Source organism: Bubalus bubalis, chromosome 12 (assembly GCF_019923935.1).
Source record: "Bubalus bubalis isolate 160015118507 breed Murrah chromosome 12, NDDB_SH_1, whole genome shotgun sequence".
NCBI lineage: Eukaryota > Metazoa > Chordata > Mammalia > Artiodactyla > Bovidae > Bubalus > Bubalus bubalis.
The window spans coordinates 96470612-96480064 of NC_059168.1; the positions used below are offsets into that span (position 1 = coordinate 96470612).

Genomic DNA, 9453 nt, shown 5'->3' on the forward strand with positions numbered 1-9453 from the left:
GATCCAGCATATAGCAGGCACTCGGTGCAATCAGCCTTTCATACCGCGATCTGTCTGCCACTGTCCCCGTGCCTCCGTCTTGCTGTCCCTGCCTTGCCCAGCCCTGTTCTCTCCGTTTCTCAGTCTCTCTGGCTTTGTCTGTCTTTTCTTCTCTGTCCCTGCCCATCTCCACATCCTCACCTCTGCCTCCTCTCTCCCCTGCCTTGGCTCTCGGTCTGTGTCCCTGTCCTTGTCCGTCATTCTGTCCTTCTCTTGGTGAATCCCAGCCCCTTTCCCGCCAGCCCCTCCCAATGGGCCCCTCGGCCCTGTGCTTCTGCGTCTCCTGTCTTCCTGGCGCCTCTCCCCACATGTCCTTTGTCTTTATGGCCCGCCCGGGGTCTCTCTCCCTCTCTCCTTCCATTTGTGAGCCTGTGTGTTAGTGGACAGGGCAGTGGGCTGGAGGCCACTCACTAGTGACCTGTCTCTGCGATCACCTCATTATTTATCACCAGGGACGCCAGTGTTTCCATAAATTACCCCGACCCGGAGCCGCCTGCGCCAGAATCAATAGTCGCCTCTCGCCTAATACCCAATTATTAATAACCACGGGGGAAGGGTGGCCAGACGTGGCACCCTGGGCCCTTGCCTGGCTGGAGGGAGGGAGTCCTGGGAGGGAGCTGGCATCCATGCCTGGGTAGGGCAAGAGGTGGGGTCTGGCAAAGGAACCGGGGTGTCCACATTCCCTCCAGGACCAGAGAATCAGACATGGTTCCTCCCTGAGGTCAGAGGGGAGAGGCAGCTCCCCGGCTCCAGGCACCTCTAGTCTGAGGATGGAGACCCACTAAAGCCTAAAGTCTGTTCCTTTGGGATACACCTGGGGCCTAGAGATAAGGTGCAGCATCCCAGGGAGGGGAGCTATGGTAGGACCCCAGCCTGCCTGGCTGCAGGCAGATCGGGTTTGGTTCTGTGGGGGTAATGGGGTGAGGAGGTGACCTGGGCCCTGCGCCTGGAAGGCAGCTATGCTCACCTCTATACCAATGCACACACGCCCGGTGCCCCGGATGGATGGCTGAGCCTCCGGGAGCTGGTGTTTGGTGGAAGAGACACCAGAGAGAAAGCTGTAAGGGTCGGGTAGGGGGTGGGCAGGGTACTTCAAGGGGGTGCCCAACTGATGGGGCCTGAGGCGAGGGGCTGAGGAGTCAGAATCAGCAGCTGTCCACTCAAGTAACAGGGGCAGGACAGGGGCCAGAGGAGGGGGGGTCTCTGGGAAGCCCCTGACCTTGGTGTATCCTGGTACCTAGACATACACAGGTGTGCGTGCATGCACACCTCAACTATTCTCTTTTCATTGTGCCCAGAGGCCCAGGGAAACACACACACGTATTCACACACACCCCTCAGATCGATCAACGCCATCACAAAGCAAAGACAGACACACTGAGAAGCACGTGGAGGCAGAAAGAGACCACATGCAGTCAGACACGCACCTTGTTAGGCACAATCACACACACACACAGGGACACCGGTACAGAGCCAGAGACACAAAGACCCCAAGTGAACATGGGTGCCGGCAGGCACACAGACGCATCGACATACAGAAATACTAATACAGCTTTGTACCTAGGTACCCGGGTCCCCCTGACTTCCCCCCAGCACACACAGGCACTCACACAGCTGAAACAAACATACACTCGCAGCCCATCTTGTGCAGCCCCTCTTCGGGCAATGCGACCTCTAAGGGCATCTTGCAGGAGCCAGGCTGAGGCTCCGGCAGCATTGGAGCCCAGTTGGTGCCAACACTGCCACCATGTGGCTACAGGGGCACAGTGCACAGGCCGCAGGCTGGAATGCCGGCCAGTGGGGATGAAACTGCGGAGCTCTGAGGTCTCACCCCCAAACCTGGGTCTCTTTGTCTAGATGAGCTTGACTGCCGTTCTGGCCACTTCCCAGTGAGACCAGACACGGTCGTGGAGAACTGGGGTCAGATTGGGTGGCAGCTGGAGCCAGCTACTATGAGCTAGTGCTGTCCACCCGGTAGAGCCTGGGCTGCCTCCCTTGGCCTGTATTTCTGTGACCTATTACCAGTGCCAAGTGGTGGGCAGCAACCCCCATGTTAGTGTAGGCTGGGTACCAAGCTACTTAAACTCAGCAGAGAGACCACACTCAATCCCAACCTGCAACTGCAATTATTCATTCATTTACCAAAATGTCTTGAGATTATTCTGTGCCCAAGAACGGTGCTGGGATGATACGGCGGTGAGCCCTGTATTAGTGCTGAGCATTTCCTAGGTGCTAGGGAGCTTGACACTGAAGGGACCACACAGTAAATGTTTATCAGTTTAAATAGGAAATTGCCATTAGTAGAAGTCCAAAGTGGATGACTATGGACAATTTCCTATGATCCACCCTAACGATGATAAGTGTATGTGTTACAAAGTAGGATAGATGAGGACTGTTATGAAAGGCTTCCTTGAGAAGGTGAATCTGAGCTGGACTTGGAAAGATGAGTAGATTCTAAGTAGCTAAAGACAGTGGAAGAGCTGTGCAAAGACCCTGAGGCAGGATGGAGTTTGTGTTTTGTGAAGACCAAGCACTTAGAGCCAAGAACTAAGAGGTAAGGGGTGTGAGTGAAGCTGGAGGGGTCTAGAGAACCAGACTTTTCATGCAGGACCCCAGGTTGCCATGGTTAGGACTTTGGACTTTTTCCCAAGGGCCCTGGGGAGACACTCCCTGAAGACGTTCATAAGCAGAAGAATGTAACAATTAGCTCATTGTAGAAGGATTGGGTGAGATCTTGGTCCAGTCATTCTCCACATCCAAGCTTTGTCCTGTAAAGTGGGGCTGTAATTTCTATCTTGCAAAAAGGATACAATAAGAAAATGTATATAAAGCACGTAAGTGCTTGGCACAAAATAAGTTGTCAGCAAATAGCAGCTCTGAGTCCTTATCTTCTTAGAAATTCAAAGGACCCCCATCCCCACCTCCATAGCAGTTTTGCGTGCCTCTTGGGGTCAAGTTCACCAGTGGATCCCAGAGCCCACTGAGGCATAGTTGTTCTCACTCTGGTTCTCGGAGGCCCTGGAGCACTTAGGCATCCTCCTCCCCACCCCACCTTAAGCTCTAGATCTCCCCAGGGGTGGACTCCCTCGGGAGAGCAGTGACTGGGAGGGGCCGTGCCCAGGTTCTCCATCCTCCGGGACACCATGCAGAGTCAGGGCAGAGACCCAGCCATACAGGCCTGCCAAGAAGGTAGCATTATCTCCCCTATACAGATGGGGACACCGAGGCTCCAGGAGATGAAGTCACACACTTAGTAGCCATGCTGGGATTTGAAACCCCCAAAATTATGCTCTTTATTTTTTTAAATCTCAAGTGCAGCAAGTTCACTTAATCACATATCGGTTCCAGTCAAGGTATTCACGTGAGGTCTGTCTCCTACCTGACTTGTTATTACTAGGAAACTGATATATGTTGGCTGTTCTTAGGTCCCCATTGTGGCAGAACCCTGTGCTTGAGGACCCACGGTGATTCAGGGACAGTCCCTGTCCTTGGGGAGCCCATGGCTGGTGACAGCGAAGTCTTGGGCAAAGAGCTTCAACTCTCCCGCCCAGAAGTGCTGATTGGAAGAATTTATCTTAGAGGAAAATAGGAACAAGGATCTATAAATGTGTTTGTATCAGAATGATAACAAAAATTCATGCCTTTCAATGAGGAATGAATGTATTATCATACAGCGATTTAATGGAATACTATGTAGCCATTTAAACTGATGATGGTGGTGTCACTTTATTGATGAGGAAAGATGACTCAAGCTTTGTTGTTTAGATTTTTTTTAAGTAGACCATAAAATAGTATTCATAGACTTCCATTTTTCAAAAAGCATAGATATATGTTTATATAATATTTTCTTGAATCTAAGATGTACATGTTTTTCACATTTGAACAGTATGAAATCAGTGTGCGATAACAATGACCACAAATGTTTAATGTGCTAATTCTTTTTTCCCTAAAAGGTATGCAGTTAAATCAATGATACACACTACAGTATTGTCCTAGAAGCAAGAAAAATACATACACGAAACATATTCACACACACACATATATATACACATATGAAAAATTCAGAAAGATACAACTGAGACTACTAAGTCATTAACTCTAGGTGATTTTCACTTTCTTTTTAAACCTTTCTGTACTGTCTGAATTTTATAAACTGAGCACAACTTATTTCTATAATCAGGGGAAAAAAAACCCACTATTTCTATATTAGAAAACATAACAGAGGTACAGTTCAAAAAAGACAAGGCTTCTCAGACACAGCAGACCAGGATGCTCAGCAGGAAGAGCCCCCAGGGTAAGCTGCAGGAACTTCAAGGAGAAAGAGGGGAAGGCAGAGAAGCCCTGGCAGCGGTGGTAAGGAGCTGAGCCTCCTGAGACAGGAAGGACTGGGGCAGGTGGACCACAGGTTTGGGTGCAGCAGGCCGATGAGGAGACAGCCTAAGAGGAGGCCTGGAGCTCCTGGGGCTGGAGGAAGGGAGCGTGTGACTTGAGGCCACAGAGATGACAGTAGCGGAGGTAGGGGTCATAGCTGGAATAATAACACAGCTATCATTTATTGAGGGCTTATTCTGTGTGAGGTTCTAAGTATTTCATATGTATTGACTTATGAGCCAAATTGTTAAAACGAAGTCACTAGGGTGGGCCCTCATCTAGTATGACTGGTATCCTTAGAAGAAGAGATTAGCACACAGATGTGCAGAGGAAGACCACCATCTCCAAGCCAAGGAGAGTGGTCTCAGAAGGAACCAACCCTACTGACACCTTGATCTCAGACTTCCAACCTCCAGAACTCGGGGGGAGAATCAATTTCTCTTGAGTCACCCAGTCCATAGCGTTTTGCTCTGGCAGCCCTAGCCAACTAACACGTCCATCTACCCCACCACAACCCTACAGGAGTAGGTGTTTCCCATTATCTTTTGCTGTGTAACAAGCCACCCTAAAACTTAATGGCTTAGAAGAACAATGATCATTTATTTTGCTCTAGGACTTGGCAGGGTCAGCCCATCTCAGCTCCGTACGGTATCAGCCGGGGCAGATGGCTTTCAGGATGGCTGGCCAGTTAGCGCTGTCAGCCGGAACACCTGCAGTGACCTCTCCAGGTGGCCACCTGGCTTCCCCACACCATGGCAGCCAGATTCCAAGCGTGAGCATCCCAAGTGAACAAGACAGAAGGACCTGGTGTTTTTATGATCTAGTCCTGGGAGTCATGCAAGATCACTTTTTATCATATCTGTCAAGGTAGTCATAAAAGTCTACCCAGGTTCAAGGAGAGAGAACACCATCCCCACTATTCCCTGGAAAGAGTCAATAGTTCTTATTAAAAAAGCTCGTTGGATAGAATGTGCATTGTGGCTGATATCTTAGGAAAATGAAATCTGCTCCCTTGTGGCTCAACTGGAAAGAATCTGCCTGCAATGCGGGAGACCTGGGTTCAGTCCCTGGGTTGGGAAGATCCCCTGGAGAAGGAAATGGCTACCCACTCCAGTATTCTAGCCTAGAGAATTCCATGGAATGTATAGTCCATAGGGTTGCACAGAGTCAGACTCGACAGAGCGACTTTCACTTCATAGTAGGTACTATTATTGTTCCCACTTTACAACTGCGGAAACACAAGTAGAAAAAGAATTTAAGTGATAGGCTAAGATCAAGCTTGTGAATGGTGACATTGGGTAGGTTTGTGCTGGATCATGAAAAGCTTTGAATGCCAAGTTTAAGGTTTAGCTTTGAAGTAGGTGGGCAATGGGAAACCACTGAGGTTTTTGAAGCAGAGGGGGTGCCATCATTAGATCTGTGTTTAAGGAGAATCCCCCTGGCTGCAGAATAGAAAGAGGAAGGGAGGAGGAGAATTTGAAGGCTGTGAGGAGGCAAGGGCCACAGTCCTGCTGAGCAGGGATGCAGCCCAACCCAGGGCAGCGCTTAGGGGATGGAGGGAAGGGCCTGGCCGCTGATCTGCTGCCCGAGGGCCTCTGAGTGGTGAACAGTGCCCGTCCCACCCTTCCATGGACCAGGTGATCCCTTGGTTCCTCTAAGATCCACTGCCTCACTAGATACCTTGCAGGTGGTTCTGCCAGCCTCTCCACAGAGGCTGGGGCCCTGCCAGCCCATCTCACTGGCTGTCACCACATGCTGATTTGATCTCACTGTCCCTGTGTGTGTGTGTGCTAAGTCACTTCAGTTGTGTCTGACTCTTTGCAACCCTATGCACTGTACCCTGCCAGGCTCCTCTGTCCATAGGATTCTCTAGGCAAGAATATTGGAGTGGGTTGCATTTCCTTCTCCAGAAGATCTTCCCAACCCAGGGAAGGAATCTGCATCTCTTATGTCTCCTGCATTGGCAGGTGTGTTTTTACCATTAGCACCTGCCTGGGAAGCCCTTGGTGTTGCCCAATGAACAAATGAATGAGTGAATGAATGAATTAATAGGAGACAAGCCATAAAGAAAATCCCAGTAACCTGAGTTTAAAAAAAGGGAGGGGGGTATACCTTAAATATAAAACTGCACAGAATCGTAGATATAGGGTTTCTAACCGGAAACCCTGGCAGGAATCGAGGACCCGGGAGGAGTTTGAGAGGCCTCCAGAAGTGGGTGGAATCAGTTCAGTTCGGTTCAATCACTCAGTCGTGTCCAACTCTTTGCAACCCCATGGACTGCAGTATGCCAGGCCTCCCTGTCCATCACCAACTCCCAGAGTTTACTCAAACTCAAGTCCATTGATTCGGTGATGCCATCCAGCCATCTCATCCTCTGTTGTCCCCTTCTCCTCCTGCCCTCAATCTTTCCCAGCATCAGGGTCTTTTCAAATGAGTAAGTTCTTTGCATCAGGTGGCCAATGTATTGGAGTTTCAGCATCAGTCCTTCCAATGAACATTCAGGACTGATTTCCTTTAGGATGGACTGGTTGGATCTCCTTGCTGTCCAAGGGTCTCTCAAGAATCTTCTCCAACATCACAGTTCAAAAGCATCAATTCTTCAGTGTTCAGCTTTGTTTATGGTCCAACTCTCACATCCATACACGACTACTGGAAAAACCATAGCCTTGACTAGACAGACCTTTGTTGGCAAAGTAATGTCTCTGCTTTTTAATATGCTGTCTAAGTTGGTCATAACTTTTCTTCCAAGGTGCAAGCATCTTTTAATTTCATGGCTGCAGTCACACCATCTGGAATAGGAAACAAAAAAAGCCCAGCTGGGACTGAATTCTGATTGGATACAGTGAAGTGAAGTCGCTCAGTTGTGTCCAACTCTTTGCAACCCCATGGACTGTAGCCTACCACGCTCATCATCCATGGGATTTTCCAGGCAAGAGTACTGGAGTGGGTTGGCATTTTCTTCTCCAGAGGATCTTTCCCGAGCCAGGGATCGAACCTGGGTCTCCTACATTGTAGGCAGATGCTTTACCGTCTGAGCCACCAGGGAAGTAGGTGTCAATAATTGCGGCTGCTCCATCGGTGAGCCAATCAGCTGGTCTTCAAGGGATGCACGAAAACAGGAGCTTCAAAATTCAAATCCCTCCCTCCTCCACAACTGACTCCGGCCAGATCTAGGGAGTCTTGTTTCCGTCCACAGACTCAGTTTTCTCAGCTGCAGAGTGGGAGTGAGAGCGGCGCCTCTCGATCAGTTTTGCTTCACCGACTCAGCTGTGGGAAAAGCACCAGCAATGGGTCCAGCTGGAACGGGGGCTCAGGAAGTGAATACCCATCACCTGGGGACTTCTGACCTGGGAGCTGCACCCGCAGAGTGACATGTGTCTGGAGTGAATGTCTGCTCACACTTCTCTCCTGCCACCCTACTCCTAAGAGTAGGGCCTGTGTCCCAGGACTCAGCTAGAGTCAGGCAGGAGGAGGGCTGGGGAGAGGCCCGGGGAGTTAGCTGCTACGAGCTGTCAAGATTTCTTATTGGACTTTGCCACAAAAGGAAGGCGGTATTGTGCATGAGCAGAAAGGCAGCTCTGTCTTATGCAGACCCTTCTGAATGCTAGTCAGGATGCCCGGGGGGCCACAGAGGCCACATGGGAGAGCCACCTGGACCCAGGGGATTCAGGTCAGGGGTGAATGAGGGACTTCCAGTGGCCAGAAACCAGAGAGAGGAGGCAGGGAGGGCATATCTGAGTTGGCAGAAAGCCTGCGATGTGTCGGGAACCACCACACAGCCTTCTTCCAAGGAGGCTGCCATTTCAGTGTCCCTATTTTACAGATGGGCAAACGGAGGCCCAAACACATTGCACCTAGTCTGTGCCTTGAACCTAGGCCTGTGTGATTCCCAAACTGTGCTCTTTATCCTACATGCCCTGCCTATGGAGAGACATGGAGGAGGAGGATGCATCGACAAGTTGGACCCCAGCAGGGGCATCTTGGGGCCAGAGGAAGGCAGTGTGCCCTCTCCTAGGTCCCTGTGCCCAGGCACCTCTGCGTGGGCTCTTCCTAAGCTGGTTTCCATAAGTTTCCCCTGAACCTCCAAGGAGTATTCCTTTTGGATTCATGGCTCCAGCCAGCCTACACTGAAGGGGAGAGCAAAGCAAAAGTAGATTTATCTTCTGTGAGCCTAAGACTGGGACAGCTGAGTGTCACTGGTCTAGCCAGCTGTGGCAGTGGGAAGCAGGAGCCCCGGAGGATGGGGCCAATGGAGAGACCCCGGCAGAGCAAATGTAAGTGAAGAAGGACCATGGGCCGGGCTGGTGGCTCCTGATACCCCACCTTCTCCCCAAGATTAGATTTACCTTTGGATTCCAGGGCCCCCACCTGGAGGCCCAGCACTGCCTGGAATGATGTTCTAGTGTTTCCAGGGCTCTTGGGCTAGACTTTGCGCTTCAAGCTGAAGGCATTCCCGTCTTCAGATTCTTGTGATCTTCACCTACCTGGTATCCCTGCTGGTCACCCCATGCCCCCTCGGCTGTCCTGATCAGGGCAGGAAGCTCATCTGGTGCCAGGAGCAGGCACAGAATTTGGCCATGCTGCATTAAGGCCATCAGCATCCCCACAGGGCCCCAGTCTTGCCCACACTCTCTCCAGCTGGATCATCTCAAGGCCAGGCTCTTCCAGCCCTTTGGACATGGGTTTGAACAGCTCCCCGTGCAGCCAGCTGGCCTATGGCCAGTCCAGGTCCTGAAATATGCCCCCTTAACTCCCCCAACCCACTGTGTCCAAACACCCGTGCCCCTCCTGCTCCCAGAGCCAGCCCCCCCACCCCCATTTCTGTTGGATTTGACATTCGCCCTGTGGCCCAGACTCCCCAGACCCCCCCGCAGCCCTGCCTGGGGACCCTGCCCGGGTTCCAGCTGGCTGGCGAGCCCAGCCAAGCATCACGGCTCCCGCGACATCCCTGAGTGACAGGAAACAACTCGCTCCTTCCAAGAGGCGAAGCTCTGACAAACACTCACTAGGAAATAATAAAGTGGCAAAATAATTCTGCATCGG

At 51.1% G+C, this 9453-nt stretch overlaps 1 non-coding gene across 1 annotated transcript; it reads right to left on the bottom strand.

Moving 5' to 3' along the window:
- Positions 1-7384: 7384 nt before the first annotated feature.
- Positions 7385-7456, bottom strand: TRNAC-ACA. Its single transcript has one exon. It is a non-coding gene; the product is annotated as a tRNA-Cys (tRNA).
- Positions 7457-9453: the final 1997 nt, after the last annotated feature.